At 36.0% G+C, this 27,267-nt stretch overlaps 1 long non-coding RNA gene across 2 annotated transcripts in view; it reads right to left on the bottom strand.

Moving 5' to 3' along the window:
- Window positions 1–794: 794 nt before the first annotated feature.
- LOC135201080 (uncharacterized) overlaps window positions 795–27,267 on the bottom strand; it is a 30,425-nt gene continuing 3,952 nt past the window's right edge. For both annotated transcript variants that reach the window (XR_010311446.1, XR_010311445.1), the window contains exons 2-5: window positions 10,022–10,129; window positions 5,053–5,159; window positions 3,383–3,654; window positions 795–998 (exon numbers count right to left, since the gene is read on the bottom strand). This is a non-coding gene — a long non-coding RNA (uncharacterized LOC135201080). The remainder of the gene's footprint in view (window positions 999–3,382; window positions 3,655–5,052; window positions 5,160–10,021; window positions 10,130–27,267) is intronic.

The following is a 27,267-nucleotide window of genomic DNA, read 5'->3' as shown; positions in this document are numbered from 1 at the left end:
ACAACAAAACCAAACCCAGTGCATGTCGCTGCTCCCGAGATCGCTTAAGCATATTGCAGAACCTCAAATTTTCCTCGGAAACCATCGGCTGGAATTTGTGCACGAATTTCCGTATTTGGGTCACATTATCACCGACGACCTAAAAGATACGGCAGGACATTGAAACAGAGGCGTTTGTAAAACTATGTGCAGCTGGCAAGATGATTGCAAGGAGGTTTTGCCTTCTGTCACCGAGACGTGAAAACTGCTGCTATTCCGCTCGTTACTGCTACAGTATCTATGGGTGTTTCCCTCTGGACGAACTATACCCGAGAGACCATGAGACGCATCACTGTTGTGCACAATGACATTCTGAGACGCCTCACAAACACTCTCCGCTACCACTCCGCCACACAGATGTTCATTGAAAACCACCTGGACAATTTAAAAATCATTGTTAGGCGAACAATGTCCAGTCTGGTAACCCGAGTGAGAAACAGCAGCAACTCGCTCATACAAAGCATCCTAAGGAGTGAAGCAAGAAGAAGATCTAAATTGTGGGAGAGATGGGAAAATGAGGCCTTTGTCCCCTAAAGGACTTAATCTCTGTATTGGCAAGATGTCATCAAGCAGTTTTTTGTCATTATTACATTTATTGCTGATATTTTAATTTTTCATTATTACTGTGATTCCTATCAACTTAAACGTTTTGTTTACATTTAATTTATGTATTAAGCCCTTTTGGACCTGACTACTGTAACCACCTAAGGTCTCTAGTTGGAAATTTGAGTTATATATGTGCACCAACTGTTATTACTCGCAATGCATTTTTTTTTTTCTCACCAATATTATTACTGTTATTACCAGTATGATGATTACTAGCTTTTATGCTACCTCAGCTATATTATGGATAAGTGCCGATTATTCATTTTCTTTTTCTATTTTATCATATCTCATGTATCTAGATTGTGTATGTTACTGTCCCTGTATCTTGTATACTCAATGTATATGGCCCCGAGCTGAAATAAAACATATTATTATTATTATTATTATTATTTTTTTTTTTTTTTTTTTTTTTTTTTTTTTTTTTTTTTTTTTTTTTGCTCTATCACAGTCCTCCAATTCGACTGGGTGGTTATGTATAGTGTGGGGTTCCGGGTTGCATCCTGCCTCCCTAGGAGTCCAATCACTTTTCTTACTATGTGTGCCGTTTCTAGGATCACACTCTTCTGCAATGAGACCTGGAGCTACTTCACCTCTAGTTTTCTAGATTCCTTTTCAGGGATCTTGGGATCGTGGGCCTAGTGCTCCATGATTATGGGTACGATTTCCACTGGCATATCCCATATCCTTCTTATTTCTATTTTCAGATCTTGATACTTATCAATTTTTCCCTCTCTTTCTCTTCAACTCTGGTGTCCCATGGTATTGCGACATCAATGAGTGATACTTTCTTCTTGACTTTGTCAATCAACGTCACGTCTGGTCTATTTGCACATATCACCCTATCCGTTCTGATACCATAGTCCCAGAGGATCTTTTGCCTGATCGTTTTCTATCCACCCCTCAGGTTGGTGCTCGTACCACTTATTACTGCAAGGTAGCTGATGTTCTTGCACAGGCTCCAGTGGAGGGCTTTTGCCACTGAATCATGCCTCTTTTTGTACTGGTTCTGTGCAAGTGCCGGGCATTCGCTTGCTATGTGGTTTATGGTTTCATTTTTCGTATTGCACTTCCTACATATGGGAGAGATGTTATTTCCGTCTATCGTACTTTGAACATATCTGGTTCTTAGGGCCTGATCTTGTGCCGCTGTTTATCATTCCTTCAGTTTCCTTCTTTAGCTCTCCCCTCTGTAGCCATTGCCAATTGTCATCGCTGGCTAGTTCTTTAGTCTGTCTCATGTATTGTCCGTGCAGGTTTGGGTTTGTTGTGCCCCAGTCCTCTGTTCTTTCTGTCTTTTCTCCTGTCTCTGTTATATTTCTGGGTCTTCGTCTACTTTATTAGTCCTTCTTTCCCATGCACTCTTTAGCCACTCGTCTTCACTGGGTTTTCAGATATTGCCCCAGTGCTCTGTTTTCAATGTTGACGCAGTCCTCTATACTTAGTAGTCTCTCCCTCCTTCCTTTCGTGTTATGTATAGTCTGTCCGTATTTGCTCTTGGGTGTAGCTTTGTGTATTGTCATTTGTTTCCTGGTTTTCTGATCTATGCTGCGGAGTTCTGCCTTCGTCCATTCCACTATTCCTGCGCTGTATCTGATTACTGGCACTGCCCATGTGTTATGGCTTTTATCATATTTCCAGCGTTGAGTTTTGACTTGAGTATCGCCTTGAGTCTCTGCATATATTCTTTCCTGGTCGTGTCCTTCATCTCTTGGTGTTTTATATCCCCTCCTTCCATTATTTCCAGGTATTTGTATCCCGTCTCATCTATGTGTTTGATGTTTGCTCCCATCTGGTAGCTTTATCCCTTCAGTACTCGTTACTTTGCCTTTTTGTATGTTGACTAAGGCGCATTTTTCTATTCCAAACTCCATTCTGATGTCCCCAGATACAATCCTTACAGTCTGGATTAGGGTATCTATTTCCTTGATGCTCTTACCATACAGCTTGATGTCGTCCATGAACATCAGATGGTTGATTTTGTTGCCTCTTTTCTTGAGTTGGTACCCGGCATCCATCTTCTGTAGTACTTTCGTCATGGGAATCATGGCTACTACGAAGAGTAGTGGGGACAGTGAGTCGCCCTGGAAGATCCCTCTCCTGATATTAACCTCTGCTAGTCTTATTCCAGAGCTTGTAAAGTATTGTATTCCAGTTTGCGCATTGTATTTTTTGAGGAAAGCTGATGGTATTTTCCTCTGCCCCCATATATTTTAGGCATTCTATTGCCATGTGTGTGGTATCATGTCGAAGGCTTTCTTATAGTCTATCCATGCCATGCTTAGGTTGGTTTTTCCTTCTCCTACTGTTTTCTTCATTACCATTAACACCATGCTATCAAAACCTTTATAATTCCTGAAATATGCTCCATCTTTACAGCTAAATCCAAAGATGGAGCATATTTCAGGAACTTAAAGAAATAAACATTTACTTCTATATCCATTTCATTGTATGAATAAAATTAAGGAAAATGTAAATTAAAAAGAAACAGTAAATATTATCAAGAACTTGGGGAAATAAACTTTTAATTTTTTTATAAATATTGCAACATGACTATATTCAAAGACTAGTAAAGTTTGAAAAATATCCTGGACTAAGCTATGTGAAGTTTGATCTTTCGTGATTTGGGGTTGACATGCTAGGCTCGACTATTGTAGGCATTACAAAGTGATATGCATTGAAAAACACTTGCAGAACTAAGGTGACCTAGTCCGCAGCAAACATTACATCATTTACTAACTTTTCAGCATAGATCCTTTGCGTGCTGGGAATTTCTTCAGTTTAGCAGCCAAACTCTTTCCAAAATGATCATGGTGGTCCTCTGCCCCCCCACGGTGAATTTTGAATTCGTTCGCCTATCACCGTGACTAGTTGTTCCATCGCGGTTGTAGGAGTTTGTTTCTTCCTTTTCTTGATGGTAGATGTTGGTTGAGGTGTGGGGGTTGTGTCATTGCTTGTTGATGCATCACTTACCAATGATTCATCGACTTCCTCTCCACTAATGTCACAAGCCTGCCAAAAATTATATGTTAATATATATATATCATATACCTTATCCCTTTTTCCTCTATAGAGAGTGGGAACCGTCCTGTAAGGACACACATCACCATTTCACGATTGCCAGATTGAGTTGCCAGCTCAATGTTACCCATGATCTTTTTATCGAGTTCCACATTTCTGTAGAACCCTTTTAGACCAAGGCCGTTTAGCACCGAATAGCTGATAGCTATTGAGGTTAAAGACCGTCCTAGTTCAGCAGGTGATCTGTGCCACCCGGGGATCGAACCCGGGCCCTTCTGATTGGCAGTCAGACGTTCTACCACTAGACCATGACGCCCCATTATATAATCTATTAGCACATTATTGTATCACATAATATCATTATATCATATTATATAACATTTATGGAAAATATTCTATTGTAGCTTTTTCTTTCCAGTTCCCTACATCACAGGATGAATGGCTCAAGATCGCTGAACATTTTGACAACAAATGGCAGTTTCCAAATTGTTTGGGAGCTGTTGACGGTTTATAAACACATCAAGATTACAGCTAAATCCAAAGATGGAGCATATTTCAGGAATTATAAAGGTTTTGATAGCATGGTGTTAATGGCTATTGTTGATGCAAATTACGAATTTGTGATGTGTGATTTTGGGATAAATGGCAGAATTTCTGACGGTGGAATGCTGAAGGAAACTATGTTCTATAGCAAGCTTGTAAACAATAATCTGAATATATATTCCTTCTCCTCGTGTGTGCAATAATTCAGCATATGAATTACCTTTTGTTTTCATAGGAGATGAGGCATTTGCGCTTAGAAATGATTTCTTAAAACCTTTCAGCGCAAGAGAGTTGAATCACGAAAGAAAAATATTCAATTATAGACTATCTCGTGCTCGAAACGTCGTAGAAAATGCATTTGGCATTTTGACTTCTAGGTTTAGGATTTTCCATAGCTCCTTAAATGTGGACTATACAAGTTGCGAAAAGATTGTGATGGCATGTTGTGTTCTGCACAATTTTTTGCGTAGCACCAAGAAAGACGACTATACAAATTTAAATGTTGAACATGATGATGATGTAGTCTCTCTTGTAGGCTTAAATGCAGGTTACCCTAGACATGCATCACAAGCTAGCCTGCATTCAAGGGAAAATATTTAGAAACTTTTTTTGCAATGAAGGAGCATTATGTTTTCAAGAACATATGATTGCTAAGAACTATTAAACACTGTAAAACAACTGCATTTTCTCATGTTTTCAGAAAGACCAAGAAGTCAGCTATGACTTACTATATGGGGCCAAATTACATCTATTAATAAACTTTTTTTATATTGTGAAACATCTGTATTTTTGAAAATGTAACTGTTGTTTGTTTAATAAATAAATAATAAATAATGTGTTTCTTACCTCATGTGCTTGTAATTTCGAGGTGGATGTTCTAATAGCTTCTTGATCCTTTAAAAACATTAAATCTTCATAGTAAGTCCAAGTTGGCGTATACACATCATCTGCCCCTGAAATTACTCTTGTAGATGTTGATTTTTTTCATCACTAAGTCTGTGGTTGCATCAGGATACTTTTCTTTAAGTTTTTCTGCTAATTTTCCATACGCTTCGTTTTTTTATATTTATTCAGATAATGTTTTGACTTAATTTGCCAAAGGCATGGCTGTTCTTTGTATAACTGAAAAAATTCGCCCCAAAATTCTCTAATCTCTGCACCAACATTCCCATCAGTGTAACTGACAGTTGTACTGACAGGCCTCAAACAACCCCATTCACGATCATTTTTGCCAAGTTTGAAGGAATTCCTTCTGTAATTACTGATCGTGAATGGCTTGCTTAAGCTTTCGGCCACAACACTTGACGATATCTTTATATACATTAAAAATGTCACAATCAGAGTCATCTACATTAAAAGTCAAATATTTATCATACGAGTTTTCAAACATTCCGGGTCCTATTTCAGATACTAAATTTTTACTAAATTTCCCTTTACTCCATACTGGAGCATCATAGGGTTTCAGTGTAATTACATGGAAGGTTTTTTGGAGTTTTCCAGAGGAAGGTTGTCAGGGGAGGTTCCAGCAGTCATCAAAGGGTCCAGGGTACTTGAATCTTTAGTTTTTAATTCCATAAAGATTTAAGTTAAAAAAAAATAAGAGAGAAAGAGAGAGAGAGAGAGAATGCTCACTTTAATAAATAGAAAGTTCGCTAATCCTAAATTCTTTGGATGAATATAAACGTAGAATGACATCATATTTCGGTATCACCATGACTAGGTTGTGTTTCGAGAGAGAGAGAGAGAGAGAGAGAGATCCAAGCCGATGTCGTGCAGGGTTTCTGCACACTTGTTACACGTGTAATTCAACTGTTAATGGTTGGACCGTTGGAGCGGCAACCAAGTCATCACATGACGATAAACGGCTTATTTGGAAAAATTTATATATTTTGACCAACACAAGCGAGAGCCATCCTGGTGGCTACAGTTAGCCGCTAATAATATTATCTCTCAAGAGCACACACACACACCCACACACACACATTAACTAAAGGTCCTAGGCCTACCCCCACCACCCACCCCGATTCTATACCGTAGGATCCCAGCAATTTTAAAAAAATAAAATCCTTAACATGAACTGGTTCCGACTAGGACTATCATCATCTGCAAGGAAAATTGGACAGGATCTCCGTACTATTACATGACTTTGCGTCATTATATTTCCGTCGAGCTATCATGTGAGTCAGATTACATGCAGAGTTGGTCTCTGCCCACATTTCCACGACGCCGGCTTCCACGCTAAAATTCATCGTTAAAATCTAACGTTGCCCATATTTCCACGACGCCGGCTTCCACGCTTAAATTTATCGTTAAAATCTAACGTATAAACGAGACAGTATATCATAAGTTTTCCTGACTCTAATCGTTGTCCTAAAGTTACGTTTAAAAACGGGAAGACATAAATGCTTTATCGGTACGTATGTCTCTGGAGACATAGTACTAAACAACAGCATTAAACGACAAAAACATAAAATGTCTTATCATTGCATGGGTCTCTCTAGACATGCATTATGATAATGAGACTATTGCAATGCAGATCTCTTGCATTGAATGCACTGAGCACTGAAGTTGTCACTGTAATATAGTCGATTTCTGCCGCATCAGAATTTAAGAGCGTTAACGACCAATCATTATACTTTAGTGGGTCTTTAACCAGTCGTTCTTCTATTCTATAAATAAAGATATGTAAGTCGTGCAAGCCTTTGGAAGATTGAATATGGTTCTATCATCTTCTGAATAATAATAATAATAATAATAATAATAATAATAATAATAATAATAATAATATATCAGGAGAGGGATCTTCCAGGGCGACTCACTGTCCCCACTACTCTTCGTAGTAGCCATGATTCCCATGACAAAAGTACTACAGAAGATGGATGCCGGGTACCAACTCAAGAAAAGAGGCAACAGAATCAACCATCTGATGTTCATGGACGACATCAATCTGTATAGTATGAGCATCAAGGAAATAGATACCCTAATCCAGACTGTAAGGATTGTATCTGGGGACATCAGGATGAAGTTTGGAATAGAAAAATGCGCCTAAGTCAACATACATAAAGGCAAAGTAACGAGAACTGAAGGGATAAAAGCTACCAGATGGGAGCAACATCAAACACATAGATGAGACAGGATACAAATACCTGGGAATAATGGAAGGAGGAGATATAAAACACCAAGAGATGAAGGACACGATCAGGAAAGAATATATGCAGAGACTCAAGGCGATACTCAAGTCAAAACTCAACGCCGGAAATATGATAAAAGCCATAAACACATGGGCAGTGCCAGTAATCAGATACAGCGCAGGAATAGTGGAATGGACGAAGGCAGAACTCCGCACCATAGATCAGAAAACCAGGAAACATATGACAATACACAAAGCACTACACCCAAGAGCAAATACGGACAGACTATACATAACACGAAAGGAAGGAGGGAGAGGATTACTAAGTATAGAAGACTGCGTCAACATCGAAAACAGAGCACTGGGGCAATATCTGAAAACCAGTGAAGACGAGTGGCTAGAGTGCATGGGAAGAAGGACTAATAAAAGCAGACGAAGACCCAGAAAGATACAGAGACAGGAGAAAGACAGAAAGAACAGAGGACTGGCACAACAAACCAATGCACGGACAATACATGAGACAGACTAAAGAACTAGCCAGCGATGACAATTGGCAATGGCTACAGAGGGGAGAGCTAAAGAAGGAAACTGAAGGAATAATAACAGCGGCACAAGATCAGGCCCTAAGAACCAGATATGTTCAAAGTACGATAGACGGAAATAACATCTCTCCCATAAGTAGGAAGTGCAATACGAAAAGTGAAACCATAAACCACATAGCAAGTGAATGCCCGGCACTTGCACAGAACCAGTACAAAAAGAGGCATGATTCAGTGGCAAAAGCCCTCCACTGGAGCCTGTGCAAGAAACATCAGCTACCTTGCAGTAATAAGTGGTACGAGCACCAACCTGAAGGAGTGATAGAAAACGATCAGGCAAAGATCCTCTGGGACTATGGTATCAGAACGGATAGGGTGATACGTGCAAACAGACCAGACGTAACGTTGATTGACAAAGTCAAGAAGAAAGTATCACTCACTGATGTCGCAATACCATGGGACACCAGAGTTGAAGAGAAAAAAAGGGAAAAATTGGATAAGTATCAAGATCTGAAAATAGAAATAAGAAGGATATGTTATATGCCAGTGGAAATCGTACCCATAATCATAGGAGCACTAGGCACGATCCCAAGATCCCTGAAAAGGAATCTAGAAAAACTAGAGGCTGAAGTAGCTCCAGGACTCATGCAGAAGAGTGTGATCCTAGAAACGGCACACATAGTAAGAAGAGTGTGGACTCCTAAGGAGGCAGGATCAACCCGGAACCCCACACTATAAATACCACCCAGTCGAATTGGAGGACTGTGATAGAGCACAAAAAAAAAAAAAAAAAAAATAATAATAATAATAATAATAATAATAATAAAGGTTCTTCATCTTCTCAATAATAATAATAATAATAATAATAATAATAATAATAATAATAATAATAATAATAATAATAACAATATGCAAAAGACAGAGATTATAGATACATGAATCACGTGATGTACGAGAATTGTATATCTGGCCACAATAAACCCCTATCAGCCTAAGATTTGGTTTATCTTTTCTGACTATTATTATTAATAACATTATTATATTATCATTATTATTCAGAAGATGAAGAACCCTACCCAAATGGACCAAGCCCACCAAAGGGACCACTGACTCGAAATCCAAGAAGCTTTCAAAGAATATTAAGGTGTTCATTTATAGGACTAAGCAAGAGGAGGTAAAGGGAAATATACAGAAAGAATAGACACCACTTATTAAAAAAAAGATAAAAAATTATATAATAATAAATGTTGAGTAGAAAAAATTATCTAAAAGCAAGAAGAATAGTAGGTGCATGTTGTTTTGACGAGAGAGAGAGAGAGAGAGAGCCTGAACTTCTGAAGAAGTTCCAACTGCACTATATAGTACTTCCTCAGAGGTCTTATTTTCTCTCTCTTTTATTTAAAAAGAATATACTTTAAACGTCTTTTTACAATAAATACATATACAATATATGTATTTTATGTACAGAATCAATAAAATTATATATTCTTATAGCTCAGCATACTTGAATTTACTATGGGAGGTCTGAGGTATAAAAAGTATAAAGGACCTCTGTAACTGAGACTCATTACGCCTACAAATACCACTGGATAATTGTTCGAATAGTAGAACTACACTTGGAATTCAACCAATAACTAAAAACGGGTGTTTAATAAATAACAGTAATAATGAATACAATAATATATTAATCAAAATACATAACTAAATGAATAAATAACAATCAACGACGTACTACTATAATTAGCCTATGGGGTGGCCCCATGTAGGACTAGGCCAATAGGCCCTATACTCCCTCACAACCAAGGTACCTGAAGGATAACTGTTATAACTAATTACGTAACAATAGAGACAGACAGACAAACGGAGAGAATCAACATTTCAAGTTTACAAATTTGAAAAGAGGGAATTGATGTTGGAAGAGAAATTATTTCAAAGTTCATATTTCATTAAATGGCGGGAAAATGAGAGAGAGAGAGAGAGAGTTCACATTTCAAGTTTACGAAATTGAAAAGAGGGAATTAATGTTGTAAGAGATATCATTTCAAAGTTCATATTTCATAAGATAGAGAGAGAGAGAGAGAGAGAGAGAGAGAGAGAGAGATAAACGCATTTAAGTGAGGAGTACGAAACAATTTAAAGGACATACCTTGATAAACGGAGACTAAAGAGATAAAGAAATATGATGCCTTATCGGCGTCATTGAACCGGGTGGTCCAAGCCTAGGCCTATGTCCGGAAAGGTGCGTATATCTCGTCTGAAAATAAACATACGCAGTAAATAAACAAAGAACAAAATAAATAGGTTTATTCCGCTGTTCAGTCGTACTTATATACACTTACTCACCGAAGAAATCGGATATGGCAGCAGATGTGGTTGGTCAGGGCAAGTCAAGGTTAGGTTAGCTTTCCCCCTCTCTGTACCTAAGCGGGGGGGGAGGGGCCTCGTCCAAAAGCGTTTTGTATGACTTCGACTTTAATAATACCACTATTTACGTAAATAACCTTGAGTAAATAGTAAAATTAAAGTACTTTAAACTCAACTGATAAAGATTTGTTTAAACTGTGCTTTATCAGCCATGACTGACTTTCATTTAGGCTGTTATTCTGGGAAGTCGCCAAAATTCCATGGAATCGGATACTGCGAGGACATAAATTGACACGGGATGAGCAATACTATGAAACTAGGCGGTATATGCTGTTATGAAGTATACTATATATTTATTATCGACAAGGTCTTTTCATTCGCGGACTTTGCAACTGTTTATTTCAAACTCGTTACTTGGAAAATACTTCACGAAGCAGTGATGACATTTTCGGATTATTAATAACGATACTTTAATGGAAAATATATGAAAATATATGAAAATGTGTGAACTTTCTCCACCTCTGTCACACCGACATAGCACAATTAAAACGAGAATGCGGAAACTCTACCGATGTCGGCTAAATGATACGAGCGTTAGACAAATAACACGCACAAACACACATACATACACATGCATGCACAAACAAACATGCACACACATACGCACAAACTCAAGACTGACAGTCTTGCCCATCTCTGTTTATTTATTCCTTTAACATTCATTCATTCCTTACGTCAGCGAGGAACTCAGCAGTTGATTTATAATAAAAACTGTCAAAACATTTATAATAATAATATTGTTTTCATATGACTAGACCTACGCAGTTCTGATATTCGAAACCGATTAAGGACAGGAAAATGATTGATAATCTCGACATATTTATAATTTTCCTCTATATACATTCAGTGTTGAATATCAAAACTGCATAGGCCTAGTCACATGAAAATGATAATAATTATAATTTCACTTCCTATATTCGGTTTTGAGTTTCGGGCTGTAGATAGTTACATACAGCTTACATTCAACAATAATAATAATATCCTATTTCGAATATTAACGGTGTAATTAGCATAAGGTAGTTTATTAAAACACTTTTCAGTTGCAAATGTACACCCAGATATCCTTTTATTTACTTAAAACTTACACATAGCGTAACTATTTAAAGCCCGGGACGCAGAGTTACCATGCGAAAACACCACAGGCGGATGGACAGATGGAAAAAACAGAGTATAGTCACACGAACAACAATATTATTTATTATTATATTATTTTCATTTCTATATTCGGTTTTAAATATCAAAACTGCATAGGCCTAGTCACATGAACAGCCATATTATTTATTATATTATTTGCATTCCATTATTCGGTTTTAAATATCAAAACAGCATAGGCCTAGTCACACGAACAACAATATTATTTATTATATTTTAATTCCTATAATCGCTTTTAAATATTAAAACTGCATAGGCTTAGTCCCTCGACCAGTCATATTATTTATTATTATATTATTTTCCTTCCAATATTCGGTTTTAAATATTAAACTTCATAGGCCTAGTCTCATGAAAACTGTAATCATCATCATTTTTTGACAGTTTTTTTTATGCGAATTGATGTCAGGTACGTTCACAGACGTGACGTTAACATAACCACGAATAATCTTTAGACCAAAATAGGAAAGTTTGACGGCAAAAATAGAGATGCCGGGAAGCTCATTAGTCGCATGGATGATGATAGAGCTCTCTCTCTCTCTCTCTCTCTCTCTCTCTCTCTCTCTCTCTCATCAAAACGAACCCACAGTTTCATCATCAAATCATAAAACTCTCTCTCTCTCCCTCTCAAACACACGTCAAAACATCATGAAATGAAAGAACGCTAACTCTCTCTCTCTCTCTCTCTCTCTCTCTCTCTCAACTATGCACCAACTGCTTGAAAACAAAAAAAAATCTGCTGACGTCATTCCATTATCACCAGGTTGTTGTTAATTTTTTTATCGTTTCCGGTTATCAACGATCAATCCCGGTCGTTATTTCCAATTTGCTCAATTAACAGCCGTTATTTATCGCCAATTTTTAAAGTATCGATCACCTTAAAAGGTTATAAACTTGTTTAGTTTAGATACGAACGAATCCCACGCCTCGTGCGATAAAGCGTTGTCGGAATCGTGCTGTTGAACACGACCACAAATCAATCGGGTTGCGCTCAGTTGCCTGAGGAACAATTACGCCCCACTTAGTTTTTTTTTTTTTAATTTGCTAAATTGCCAGCGGTTATTTATCGCCATTTTTTTTAAGTATTAAAGTGTTAGTCACTTAAATTAGTCGTTATAAACTTGCTTTTAGGTTAGATACGAACGAATTCCACGCCTCGTGTGAAAGCGCTTGTCGTATGAACACGCTACTGAACACGACCGCAAAAATAAAATCTAATCGAGTTGCGTTCAACTGAGGCCGCCGCGTGAAGAAGTAGCTCATATATATATATATATATATATATATATATATATATATATATATATATATATATATATATATATATATATTGGGTGTTTCGAAATTAGAGCCCCGCCCACCCCTTTCCACAGAACAAATGGAAAGTTATGAAGTTTTCTGCTATAGCCTATCTCCAAGTACATTATCTTAAATTTCTATTAAGCTAATTTTTCATTTTACATTTCTTGTATTTTCAGACTGAGTGACGGAGTTAGATACAGCCATGGATGGCTAACGACTCGGAGGAAATCAGATGGATTGACCGAATCCGGGCTATAACCTTCAGAGAGGCCAGGGATGCTGGCGCATCCTTCATTTCACGTTCCTGGATAGCTAAATACATTAAAAAAGATGAATCCTTTGTTAAAAGAAATTGGAACAAAAGTCCATATGACTGTCATCGCGAAAAGAGTGAGAATCTTGGAAGGCCTGAAGTCCTTTCTCAGGAGTCAAAAGACTTCATAACTGAGGCAGTGGGTAGACCAAGAAAGTCTTTATGTAAATTGGCGCTTGAACTAGAAACAAAAAGGGGAAAGAAGAGAAGTTATAGTGCTGTATATTGTGAGTTGGAAAAATCAGGTATCAAGCCATTTCATGTTATCAGCAAGCCCAACATCACTCAGCAACAAAGAGAAGATCATGCATGGTTTTGTGGTTCATTTCTTAAAGATTTGGATGAAACTGATTTCTCCATGTTGCCTCATCAGATGAATTCTTCATCTATACAGTCAGGAAGACAAATCATAAAATTGACATCATTTGGGCTACAAAGTTGGATGATATCAGTGATGACGTGAACTACCGCCAAGTTGTGAAATTTCCTGAATGTTTGGGAATTTTTCTCTATTTCACAGCCAAATGGTTAATGTGGATCATCAAAGAAAAAGGACAGTCATGGAATGGCGAATACTTCAGAGAGAATGTGCTTACTGGTGGAGTATTTCCTTTCCTCAAAGATCCTGAAAATGTGTTATCTGTTGAAGTAGTCACATTTTTGCATGATAAGGCACCATGTTTCAAGGCTCTTCAGACACAGGAGCTCCTTCGAAACAGTGATGTCGATTTCTTCTCGTCAAGTGAATTTCCAGGTAGCTCCCCTGACCTTAATGTGTGTGAAAAATTGGTAGTATCTTAAAGGATCATGTTGAAGTACGCACAGTGAACTATGATGGTATGCCAAGCCTCGACGACTTGCAAAGAGAGGTGACCGAAGTGCTCAGTGAAATGGAGTTTGAGTCTCAGCTTTTTTGTGATTTGCTGAAATCATACCACTCAAGAATGCAGGCTGTGGCATAGGTTATATATATATATATATATATATATATATATATATATATATATATATATATATATATATATATAATACCTAGCCACAGCCTGCATTCTTGAGTGGTATGATTTCAGCAAATCACAAAAAAGCTGAGACTCAAACTCCATTTCACTGAGCACTTCGGTCACCTCTCTTTGCAAGTCGTCGAGGCTTGGCAGACCATCATAGTTCACTGTGCGTACTTCAAACATGATCCTTTAAAATACTACCAATTTTTCACACACATTAAGGTCAGGGGAGCTACCTGGAAATTCACTTGACGAGAAGAAAGAAATCGACATCACTGTTTCGAAGGAGCTCCTGTGTCTGAAGAGCCTTGAAACATGGTGCCTTATCATGCAAAAATGTGACTACTTCAACAGATAACACATTAAATACCCAGAGAGAAACTTTTAAATAAGTACCTGTTCTGAATTAATTTTATTTTTGTCCATATCAATTTTAGTTTATGCTGAGTGGGGGCCTAATCTCTCCTCGGTCTGACGCAACTGCAAATTAACGGTCGCGGGCTGCACTAATCTCTCGGGCGTGACTGCGAGAACTACTTTTGAAATGAATCCAGGTGAAAAAGTAATAATAAAATACGATCAAATCACAGGAAAAATAAGTCACATTAATCTTCCCTAGGTAGACCAATAGGCACCAAGCTATTACCAGCGGCCCATGGTGGATGGTCAACGTACCAACTTGCAGCACTCTGGCCTCAGTGGTTTTTTTAAGATGGTGCCAGACGGACAATCATGGCTAACTTTAACCTTAAGTTAAATAAAAACTACCGAGGCTAAAGGGCTGCCATTTGGTATGTTTGATGATTGGAGGATGGATGATCAGTTTACCAATCTGCCACCCTCTGGCCTCAGCGGTTTTTAAGATGGTGCCAGACGGACAATCATGGCCTCAGTGGTTTTTTTAGATGGTGCTAGACGGACGATCAGGGCTTAAGTGATTTTTTTTTTTTATCTGGGGCACGACAGAGCACTAGTATATTCTCCTCACTATACTCTGTTTTTTTCCATCTGTCCATCCGCCTGTGGTGTTTGCTCATGGTAACACTGCGTCCCGGGCTTTAAATAATATCCTATTTCGAATATTAACGGTGTAATTCGCATACAGTAAATTATTAAAACACTTTTCAGTTACAAATGTACACCCAGATATCCTTTTATTTACCTAAAACTTACACATAGCGTAACTATTTAAAGCCCAGGACGCAGTGTTACCATGCAAAAACACCAAAGGCAGATGGACAGATGGAAAAAAACAGAGTATAGTCCTGTTTCTTATTTATTTTTTTGTATATTCTTTTGTTTATTTATTTATTTTGGCCACGCCCCCTTTTTTAAGTTGGATTGGGTTAGGTCATTGTATTTAAATCATTGTTATCTGTTTACGGGAATGATGTTTTGTCATAGCTTCTATAATGTGGCCATGAATTTTCCTTCACAATAGAACAGAGAAATTAAGAAATATGTATATTTTTTATTGTTTTATTTCATTTTATTTTTATTTTGTTTTTATTTTGTTTATTTTTTCGAATTTTATTCTTTTTCAAGTTATTATTTTTAACTTTTTTTAGTTTTCATTTTTATTATTTTTCAAATGTTCATTATTTTCCGAATTTTCATCATTTGCACATTTATATTATTTTGAAAATTTTCATTATTTGCAAAATCTCAGTATTTTTCACTTTTTCATTATTTACAACATTTTTTCCACACTGTCATTATTCTTCAAATCTTTATAATTTTTAAAATTTTCATTATCTTCCTTCTAAATAATATTTTCAAAATTCCCAATATTTTCCATTTTTTCCATTTTCCAAATTTTCAATATTGTCCAATTTTTTCCCCACAAATTCTCAACACTTTTCAAATTTTTATAATCTTCCAAATTTTCAATATTTTCAAAATTATCAGTTTCCAAATTCTCAGTAATTTCCAAATTTTTATCATTTTTCAAAATCTCAATATTTTCAAAATTTTCAATAATTTCCAAATGTTAATATTTTCCAAATGTTCAATATTTTCCAATTTGTATCATTATCCAATTTTTGTTATTATTTTCAAAATTCTCAATAACTTCCAAATTATCAATTTCCAAATTTTCAATCTTATCCAGGTTTTCGTCATTTTCCGAAAAAAACGAGAAGATCCTACGATCACACTTTCCAGGAAAAGAAAGGTTCCAGTCACCGGTTGCGGTTCTGGAATACACTGGCGGGTGATCACTGATCACTGATCACACACTGGATTAAAACGGCTGTTGCTGAAGCCGTTGAAACATACGATGGACTCGCGGTTGAGTAAATCACCATTATTCGTCGCTCGGGGGGCGGACCAGCTGGTTTATGGCCTGCATAATGACATGATTTTCATTCCCGGTGGTTCTCTCACCACTCCCGCCTTTCATGGGTGGCGGCCGGGGGGGGGGGGGGGGGGTGGCGTCTGAGGAAAAGTTTTCCTCCGTTCACATACTTCTTTTTACATAGGCCTAAATATCTGGATTTTTTTTTTACATAGGATTAAATATGTTATTTTTACATAGGCCTATATATCTGTTTTTGTACACAGGCATAAATATCGGGGTTATTTTTATATAGGATTAAATATATGTTTACATAGTCCTAAATATCTGATTTCTTACTGTCGGCCAAAAAACTATTGGCAAAGTTTCATAATTTTTCGTTCACCTGCCTGACGCACGATTCATGCCTTATTTATCGATTTTTTCTTTTTCTTTTCAAAGATGAAAGAAATCATATGTAATGACGTTAAAAACAGTTCACTTGAATTCTTTAGAACATTATGTTATGTTATTGTGTAAACTATTTCCTATAACAAAATTGACGTGAACGAAACGAAGTGATAAAAAACGTCATATCACAACCATAGATATACATTACCAAATAGATAGGAGACATCTATCGCTAGTAGTATCGCATAAACATAGTCCTTAAATTATCATTTCAATATTAAGTTGAAGGTAGTTGAACTATTCCATTTGTTAAATTTTACAGAAAACATTGGAATCTCACAAAATGCTATCAAATTTAAAAAGAAAATATAACGATATCCTAACAGTGCGAACCAGGCGACCTCACTCATTATTGCTTTTGATGTTATGTGCACGGGACTCTAATGTCAATGTGCCATTTATCGGTCTAAGAAACATCCCTCGATGAGCGAGAGGATTATTGCACTGCATTCGGTGCAAGTTCCTGTTGGAGAGATATCAAGAAAGCCTAATAAACCGGAGAGAATCATACATAGATGAATCAAATTGTTTAAAGAACGGCAAAATTTAGAACATGGGCCTAGAGGTGGAACACCTCGAAGCCCCACAAGAGAGCAAGACAATACTGTAGTGTAAATGTTGCTAAGCAACATTCATTTGTGAACTTTGAATTCTAGTGCCTCGTCACGACATTGCTGAACCAGGAATCATAACTAGCTCTACGCTTATGACTGGTGTCTGATAAATACCTTAGATGGAGAGGAAGAGATTTTTAAATCTACACTTGAAATCTTTGATAGTTGTCTAATGAATAAGCAAACTTATCTTTGATGGATGAGAGATTCGGTTAGGCTCACTCTTTTTGTTTTGTTTTTTATCGGTGGCCAGTGAATACCACGGATAGGGAGGGAAACGGTTTCAATGATGCATGCATTTTTTTCTTCAAAACCTAAAGAATACATTTTATTGGGAGATACTTTATTAACATCGGCCTAATCCCTCCATCACTCCTATACGCCACATCCGCTCTCTTCTACATCTCAGGCGACTAGATCCGACTTCTCACTACGAACTCCACCTCGTGAAAGAATTACTAATGATAACGGTTATTTTAAAATTGCCCGCACCGACAACGGACGCCTTAAAATGCATGTTTATAAAATATTTTCTCTTCAAAGAAACTTTATCTTTCATTCCACAAAATATGTGCATACACTCGTGTTACACCCTGTAGTCGTCAAAGAACAAACCCTTTATTAAAGCATTAGGTTTTTCTTGAAAAAAAAAAAAAAAAAAAAAAAAAACATATGAAATAGACTTAAACGAGAACGTCTTTCATATTTCTTATCCTTTTCAGCTACTTATAAATATGCTTATGGTAGTAGGTCTAGGTATACATGTGAAATTAATTTGAATTAATTTTTATTTAGAAGAAATGAATAGCTACAGAAAGATCAACCTAAGAAAGCATTAATAAAAGTAAGCCTTTCTTAATGTATTCGTCAGTTTTGACTCCCACGGCTTTCCAAGATGTCCAAATGAAACAGGATGATATGCAAGGAATTCGATAAAAATAAGACTGAATTATAGTTCGTTTGATTTTCTTATGATTGCTTTTTGACTTTGAATAGCTAGGTCTGAGTTAATTATGTTAAGCAATTATGAAAAGGATAAGAAGAAAGGCGAAATGGCTGATAAAACAAGAATAACGGGAATAGTCAAATAAAGCGATTAATTAATATATAATAATATATATATAGATATATATATATATAATATATATATATATGTGTGTGTGTGTGTGTGTGTGTGTGTGTGTGTGTGTGTGTGTGTGTGTGTGTGTAGTCGATTTAAATATTCATTACGTATCCGAAGAGTACAGACCTAGGCTAATTATGTGGGAAAATCAGAAGTCCAATTTATGCCCACTAATTGTGTCATGCAAATTATTTTATTGATCAAAGGACAAAATTAGTTTAATTAAACATCGTTTTCAAAGAATGTTAACGCCTTGATGTATTATTTATCGGCTGTAAGAGACGAAATGACAACACCCCAGTGCAGTACGATAGTTGAGTCAAGACTCGAGCGGCAGCAAAGCCAACTTCAAAATCTTGGGTATGCTGTCACGAAGCTAGAGTTGAGGATAAAATTAGAAATCGTGGACTCATCGGTATATATTTTCCTTACTTTGCAAAATAATTATCTTTAATACGTTGAATAAGTCTACTCTATTCTAATGTAATTTATTTCAAGTATAGCACCTTTGAAAGGAAATGTTATTTATTGTTAAGTAAATAATCTGGCATCTGCAATGGCAATATTTCCATAACGAACAATGAATTAAGAAACTACGCCAATTCTTCGTTGGCCGTCTGTACATAGGCTTAAATGTCTGTTATATTTTTTACATAGGACTGAATATCTGGATTTTTTCATGGGACTAAATATGTTGTTTTTTACATAGGCCTATATATCTGGGGGGTTTTCATAGGCCTAAATATCTGGGTTTTTTTTACATAGGATTACTTAAGCCTAAATATCTGTTTTTTTTAATAGGCCTAAATATGTGGGTTTTTGTACATAGGCTTAAATGTCTGTTATATTTTTTTACATAGGCCTAAACATCTGGCTGCTTTTTATATAGGCCTAAATATCTGTTTTTTACCTGGGCCTAATTAGCTGGCAGTTTTTTACATAGGTATAAATATCTTATTTTGTACATAAGCCTAAATATGTTTTTCCCAGTTTAGGTTTTTCATAGGCCTAAATGTTTTTTACATAGGCCTAAATATAGCTGCTTTTTGTATATAGGCCTAAATATCTGGGTTTTTACATAGGCCTAAACATCTGAGGTTTTTATATTGGCCTAAATTTCTGCTTTTGGTACAGTAAGTTCCGGAAGTGAAACGACAAATCTCAGAATTGATCGTACTTCTTTAGAAACTCGTGGGGTTCCTAGTTAGTATATTTTATTCCAATTATTGTCATCCTATTTATCTGATAATACGTATCAGTGATTAACTGTATAAGCGCAGAAAGTATTTCCCCAGTGAATGATTAATGTTAGTTCAATAACTGTTTATCAAAAGAAAAAAAAAAATTTTCCCCAAAGAAATATCTGCGGCTCTTAAAGTGTGATATCAAGTGTTCACCACAGAGTGGCAGCAGGAACCGAGTGCATAAGCATTGGCCTAATATTTGTAAATTAACTTTCTACTTTCATAGCGTTATATCGAAAGTTATTATGATTTCTTTTGATAAAGCACAGAGAAGTTTAGCATCTGATTAGATGAAATATAAATAAGACACAAGTTGGTGTAAAAAAAAAAAACAAAAAACAAATCCAAGTTATATGCGCGTTTAGCATTGGTTACATGGTTAGGCCTATTTCAAGAATCAAGGAAATATATTTTTCCAGCTCATTAGATAATAATTTCATCGAATATCTCAAATGTGCAAATTGCATGTGGAATTGCGTTCAGGGTCGCACCAAACAAGTATTTTCGTAGGTTTCCACCTTTTTTTTCGGTGCATAAGTGAGACTATTCTTGCCCATACGATCCGGAGTGTGAATATGCTTGGCGAGCATTATTTTAATTCGAGTATCTCCTGTTATGTTCTCTCTCTCTCTCTCTCTCTCTCTCTCTCTCTCTCTCTCTCTCAGGACGTTTTTATCTAGTCAGGAATAACCAGAGGTCTCTTTTAAGAATCAAGCACTAGGCCTATTGCTCATGTTCGGGTGCTTCTTATATATATATATATATATATATATATATATATATATATATATTATATACCCAAAAAACTCATAAATTTCTGTTATACAATAATGCTTCACTGGATTGAACTGATTACTGGTTGTCCGTGGAAATATGAGTTAGGGTGATATCACTCCCTTATGATAAGCCCACTTACGCAAATTCAGTCTTAAATTTCACGGTTGGGATATGTTTCGAAGATTTGAGGTAAAAGGTTGAAGTAAAAAAGGTGGAGTTAGTATAGTGGGTAAGATAGAGGTAGAGGGGGGAGGGGTGGTTGGGGTCTGTCGTCTCCCTACTTAACCAGGTGGTGATTTTATGGGTGTTCTGGTTGCTTGCAACCGTCTTTCTTATTTTTTGTACAGCGAATCTATTTCCCAGGTGCAAGGACAGGTCTTGGTGTCGGTCCTGAAGGTTCTATCTTCGCCTACTATGAGATTCAGGGTCTCTGTAACACGGTTTTTTGGACTTTGCTCCTTGTCAAAGCATCGGATGTAGCTGAAAGGTGACATATGTATATTTTACAACCACACACAAATTTTGTCAGCATTATCAATAACCTAAACCCGATAGTTTTAATTTTTATAGAGTAAAAATTATCTAGTCGACGCCATGGCCAATGATTACGAGCCAATAGTCGAAAAACATTCATTACGTAAGCAAAGTAAACACCTTTTTACGAAATGTTGCGCCGCCCAACCACTAGACAGAAACCCATTCACCTTGTTCCATCGGCTCTGAAACCCAAAGACCATATGAATGGCGGAACAATACATAGATGTGGGTGGGGTATCTGTGCTAGCGTAGTAATACTACTGTAGCAGTAGTGCCGCAACAGTATAGCAGTAATATACATGAATTAAACGTTTAGGCCAACTGCTGGGATCCTTGAGGATCATTTAGCACTTCTTACAACTACTCGAGAAATGAGTTTTTATAGCCAGAAGTTAAATTTTCTAATCCAACAATGTCCATGATAGCCTTCAGTGTTATCCTGAATTATAACGAGTCCAAAGTGGGTGGAGCCTCATGAAGTTATCATTCTGACGATAATTATTGGTGAAGGTTTAAAGCCAAAATATAGTACCGGCCTATTTTTTTCAGTAAATAGGTAGATAGCCAATAAATAAAAATTGCATGACATTGGATATAGCAGTTATCAAAACAAGCTTGTCTACTATGTTTTTGAAAATTACCATCCATTTCCCTACATCTTGTCAATCTGATTGTGACCTATAGAGCAGACTGTAATTTCTTAGGAAACTTATTTTGGGAGTTAGACTAATAATCGAAGTGTTTTTGTATTTATTAATATATTTTGTTGGTTTGTTCATTATGACAATTATCAGTGGAGAGGTTCAGAATTCATAAAGGTGTGCTGCTTTGCTTGTATTTAAATTTGTTTGTCATTGTTGCCAGAGGTCTAGCCTTTGTTACGTATAGCCAATCATCCATCGAGAAAGAGGGAAGAAATGCTGTCATAAGTTACTTAACGAGTACGTTCGAAACCTTTTCTCTGAGTAAGTTGGCCCGTCTTCAAAAAGAGTCACTTTTACATTGTAAGTACCAAATTTATTCAACCTACGTAATGCAGAATACAGTCGAAATTTATGTGTAGATATAATGTGTATTCTGAATAAGCGTTATATCTATGAAATGCATAGATAAAAAGTTATTGCGAAAAAACCGTGTTACAGAGGCCCTGAATCTCATAGTAAATAACAGACAGTGGAGATTTTCCCTTTACATATCTATTGATACTTGCATAGTTTTATGCATCTTCGCTAAAATAATTGATAATACACTATGATATTATATTTGTTTCCACATTGCTCGAAATATGCATTGGTAATGTTGGTAATCCTGTGTTGAACGAGAATTTCAAATTGTTTCGTTTCTATAGTTTGAAGTAATTACCATACTTTAAAATAATTACTATTACCGTAATTTTTCTTATGATTGTTATAAATATCATAGATTTTATATTTGTGCATCATATGTATGCTTTATTTTGCTTGATAGAGCTTTCACTATAGAAAAAAAAATTCAGCTACGAGTTGTAGCTGCCAGTTAGTGAATTTCGAACGAAATCCTCTGAAATTTGTCGCTTCAGTTTTGGAACTTACTGTACAATTCCTGCTTTTTGCACATAGGCCTAAATATCTGTTATCTTTTTACATAGGCATAAGTGCCTGTTTTTTTTTACATATAGGCCTAAATATCTGGCTGTTTTTATATAGGCTTAAATATGTTTTTGTACATAGGTCCGGAATATCTGGTTTTTAAACATAGGACTAAGTTTGTTTCTTATACTACATTGGCCTAGATATATCTGCTTTTTGTACATAGGCCTAAATATCTATGCCTAGATTACTAAGACCAAGATCGTCATTATGGGTCTATATCGTTGGTGGTCACCCATTCACGAACTAACCAGACCTAGGGCTGGGTGTTCAGTTTCACTTATCAACAAACCAACGACAAAGTATATGTATAGTATATATATGTGTGTATATATATGTAGATATATGATATATTTATATAGATATATAATATATATATATTTATATATATTCATAAATTATAAGTCTAATTTATATTTATGGATATTACTATATAATTAATTACATTACATATACATATAAAAAAATAACCAATTTATTAATGGAAGGTATTTTAAATTTAACTGAAAGTACGATGTACTTATATATAAAAATTATATATAGTAATATATATTATATATATATATATATATATATATATATGTATATATATAGTAGTTAAATATATAAATATATATTTATAGTAATACTATTATCTATATATATACCATATATATATATATATATATATATATATACCTATATATATATTATATATGTATATATTACATAGTAATATATATATTATATATATATATATATATACATACATAATTTAATATATATATATATATATATATATATATATTATAAATATATATGATTTATATATAACTATATATATACACACACACATATATATATATTATATATATATATAATATATATAATATATATAATGTACATCGTACTTTCAGTTAAATTTAAATACCTTCCATTAATATTATTATTTTTTCCATGATAAATATATAAGAGAAGTGTCTCATAAAAATTTGGCTGTTATTATACGTCTGGCAACCCTTCGCCCTCACGTCCTATCGCACCGTGGGCAACTAAATCTTCATTAATCAATTATTATTATTATTATTATTATTATTATTATTATTATTATTATTATTATTATTCTCTTACTTGACTCCTAACCATGAATATTAATAATTATACGTCACGCAACTCTCCGAACCAAATTCGCCCATTATCGTACCGCAGGCAACCTCTCTTTGATCTCAAAAGAACAGATGAAGTTGGTCTTTATCTTTTTTTTAATTCTCTCTCTCTCTCGGTTTTCCTATTTTAAGTTTAGTTTTTCTTCCTCGCAATGTGGTAAATGTTTACAAAAGCTGCTTTGATGGCTGTTTTCCTAAGTGTTTTTTTTTTTCTGGAAGACGCAGGAATTTATCGGTGTTTATGTATCAAAATATTATATTTTCTTGCTGACATTTTAAGGTGTTTAAGTACACAGATTAAAATATGTTCGGATATAAATATATGTATATGCATATATACACATTATATATATATATATATATATATAATATAATTATAATATATATATATATATATATATATAGATATTAATATATATATACCTATAATATATATATATATAAAAATATAAAATATATATATATATATATATATAGATATATATATATTCATAGTACTAATACATCATAAGAACTTGCACGTATAACATTCATCTCTCTCTCTCTCTCTCTCTGTTCTTCTTTACTCTACCTTCTCTCTCTCTCTCAATTCCAGGTCGAAGTGACAATGAAATCGTAACGAGACCAAATCACATTTTTGTTTGGTTAATGTTAGCCTGACATTTTTGTTATCTCCAAACGCCTTCCCTCCCCCCCTCCTCCTTCCCCGCCCACAAACACCCACACACCCTCATTCTGTCTCTCCCCTTGAGCCGCCCAGGTCACGGGAGTGTGTGTGTGTGTATGTGTACGTGTGTCTGTGTCTTTGTTCGGTGGAATATGTATTATATATCGCGGTTTTCCTCCTCTTCCTCCGTCGGCCATTAAACATGACTCACTCTAGGCGCAAGTTCCTTCCCTCGAGCGCTATAATCACCGCCATCTTGCAAAGAGGCGAAATGACTCCGGAAATCGACGTTGGCCTACACAACATCTTATATGTATCCATAGGCCTATATATATGGTTCACTTTTCAAAATGAAGAAGGGGCGGGGGGAACCCCGAAGACTTCTTAAATGGCAGCAACATCATCTTTCCCGGATCTGGCTCTTTAGAGTTGCGCCGACTGCAGCCTTGCCTTAGTCTAAAGCACTCGCATATATACGACCTACAGTTCGCCTGACGAATGCGCTGTATATGATCGCTTGTGCGAAAGCTGTGATCTTCATATTTAAGGGGCAAGATTCCACCTTTATTCCCGCCCGTGGTTCAGGTGGGGATTATTAAAGGAATAAATCACGGAATATTAATTAAATATAATCGCCCGTTTTGCGTCTTGCCAAGGACGGTAGCACCACCATTATTCTAGACGCTTTGAAAGAAAAAAAATTAATTCTAAAATCATCGGAGTTTTCCTTCCTTCCTTATCATGAGATAACTGATACGTAATAAAAATAAAAGCGAGAGAAACTGAGCGTGTTCATCGAAGGACAGTTTCCATGTAAACTGGTTGAACAGCTCTCCAGGGCCCACAGGGAAAAAAGTGGCTATACACTTGTCATGCACCGGCAGCCATGTTGTAAGGTCGAACTCGCGTACAATATGGGCGGCATTTTCGCCCTTGTGGAACAGGACTAGCCTGCAAAATGTATTGTATAACATAGCGGGGTCGTGCTCTCTCTCTCTCTCTCTCTCTCTCTCTCTCTGTGGCAAGAATAATATCATTAACATTACGGAACTTCATACATCGAGAAGTGTGCGCATAAATTATGTGCATATGTATACATACACAAAAACACGCGTGTTTATAATGACGGTATTTATATGTACATTTGTCTACAGTACGGAGTGAAAATGAAAGTATACAGCTGCCTCTCTCTCTCTCTCTCTCTCTCTCTCTCTCTCTCTCTCATTATATCTTTAAGAGTAGCCTCAACCTTTTATAGATTTGGAAAGGTATGCTGTTGAGAGATAGACCTACTCTCTCTCTCTCTCTCTCTCCACTTTATTCATGACATTTCTAAATGATAATGTTATCCAGTTCATGGGCCTATTGGTTCTCCATTACTGCCTCATGACCACATCGTCTCAACATATGCAGGCGCATATTTCCACATTATGCTGAAGTTATTCCCTTCATGGTAACGTTTATTTATATTAATAATCTATATTTTTCAGGTTTCTATTTAGTTTTTCATTACGTTTTTGTTTAATACGTATATTTTTTTAATCATCTGTTTACTTCTTCAGTTTTGTTCCGTATGAAACGGATAGATAGAGAGATAGATAGATAGATAGATAAATAGATAGATGGACAGATGAATGGACGAATAAGTCAATGGATGGATAGAGCTTAAAGACACAAATGCACGAATCCGTTTCAAACACTTTTGCTGTAACTTGCCAATACTCCCTCCCCCAACCACACTCCAACAGTCCCGCTCCTCCTCCTCCTCCTCCTCCTCACCCTCCCACTCCAACAGACCCACATATAGGGGGAGGGTCCCCACCATTACCGTACCAGCGTGGTCTGCCTTGATTATCAAAGTAGGAAAAGAGCGGCTGAACTCGGAGTCATGATTCTCTCTCTCTCTCTCTCTCTCTCTCTCTCTCTCTCTCTCTCTCTCTCTCTCTCTCTCTCTCTCTCTCTCTCTCTCTCTATCACGAGCGAGAAACATATCACGTTCGAACCGTTGCTGATTGTTGTGGCGCGAAATTATTTTCATTTTTTTTTCTCTGTTTTCTTTCGCGAAATTTGCTACACGGTTTTGTCGTGTGTTAAATCATACACGACTTTGTCGTGTGTTAAGACTTTGTCGTGCATTAAATATCTCTATTACGTATGAACTTGTTCATTAGGTACATCTCGTAGATCGTAACGACTGCTGGGTAAGTTTAGTGAAGGGTTCAGACCAGTGGCCCCTAAAATGGGGTCCATGACACCCCCCTCCCCAACCCTGGGGGCCCATGTAGCAGAGTGCCACAAACTGGGGATATGTATATATAAAACCATTGGGTTTTATACATCCAGTTGTGTTTATATACTCACGTAGCAATCTTGATTATATCCATACGTATGGATTATGTCTGTATATCTAAGTATGAATTGTGATTGTATACATACATATGGATTGTGGTTATATGCATACGTATGAATTATGTCTATATATTCAAGTATGAATATTGATTATACACGTACGTATGGATTGTGTCTGTATATCCAAGTATGAATTGTGATTATATACATACGTATGGATTGTGATTATATACATATGAATGAATTGTGTTTATATATTTAAGTATTAATTGTGATTATATACATACGTACGAACTGTGTCTATATATTCACGTATAAATCTTGATTATACATTTACTTATGAACTGTGTGTATACGTATGAACTGTGGG

The sequence above is a fragment of the Macrobrachium nipponense genome, chromosome 27, assembly GCF_015104395.2.
Source record: "Macrobrachium nipponense isolate FS-2020 chromosome 27, ASM1510439v2, whole genome shotgun sequence".
In the NCBI taxonomy this organism is placed as follows: domain Eukaryota; kingdom Metazoa; phylum Arthropoda; class Malacostraca; order Decapoda; family Palaemonidae; genus Macrobrachium; species Macrobrachium nipponense.
The sequence above is the reverse complement of the archived record's forward strand: the minus strand, read 5'-3'. Positions and strand labels throughout refer to the sequence as shown.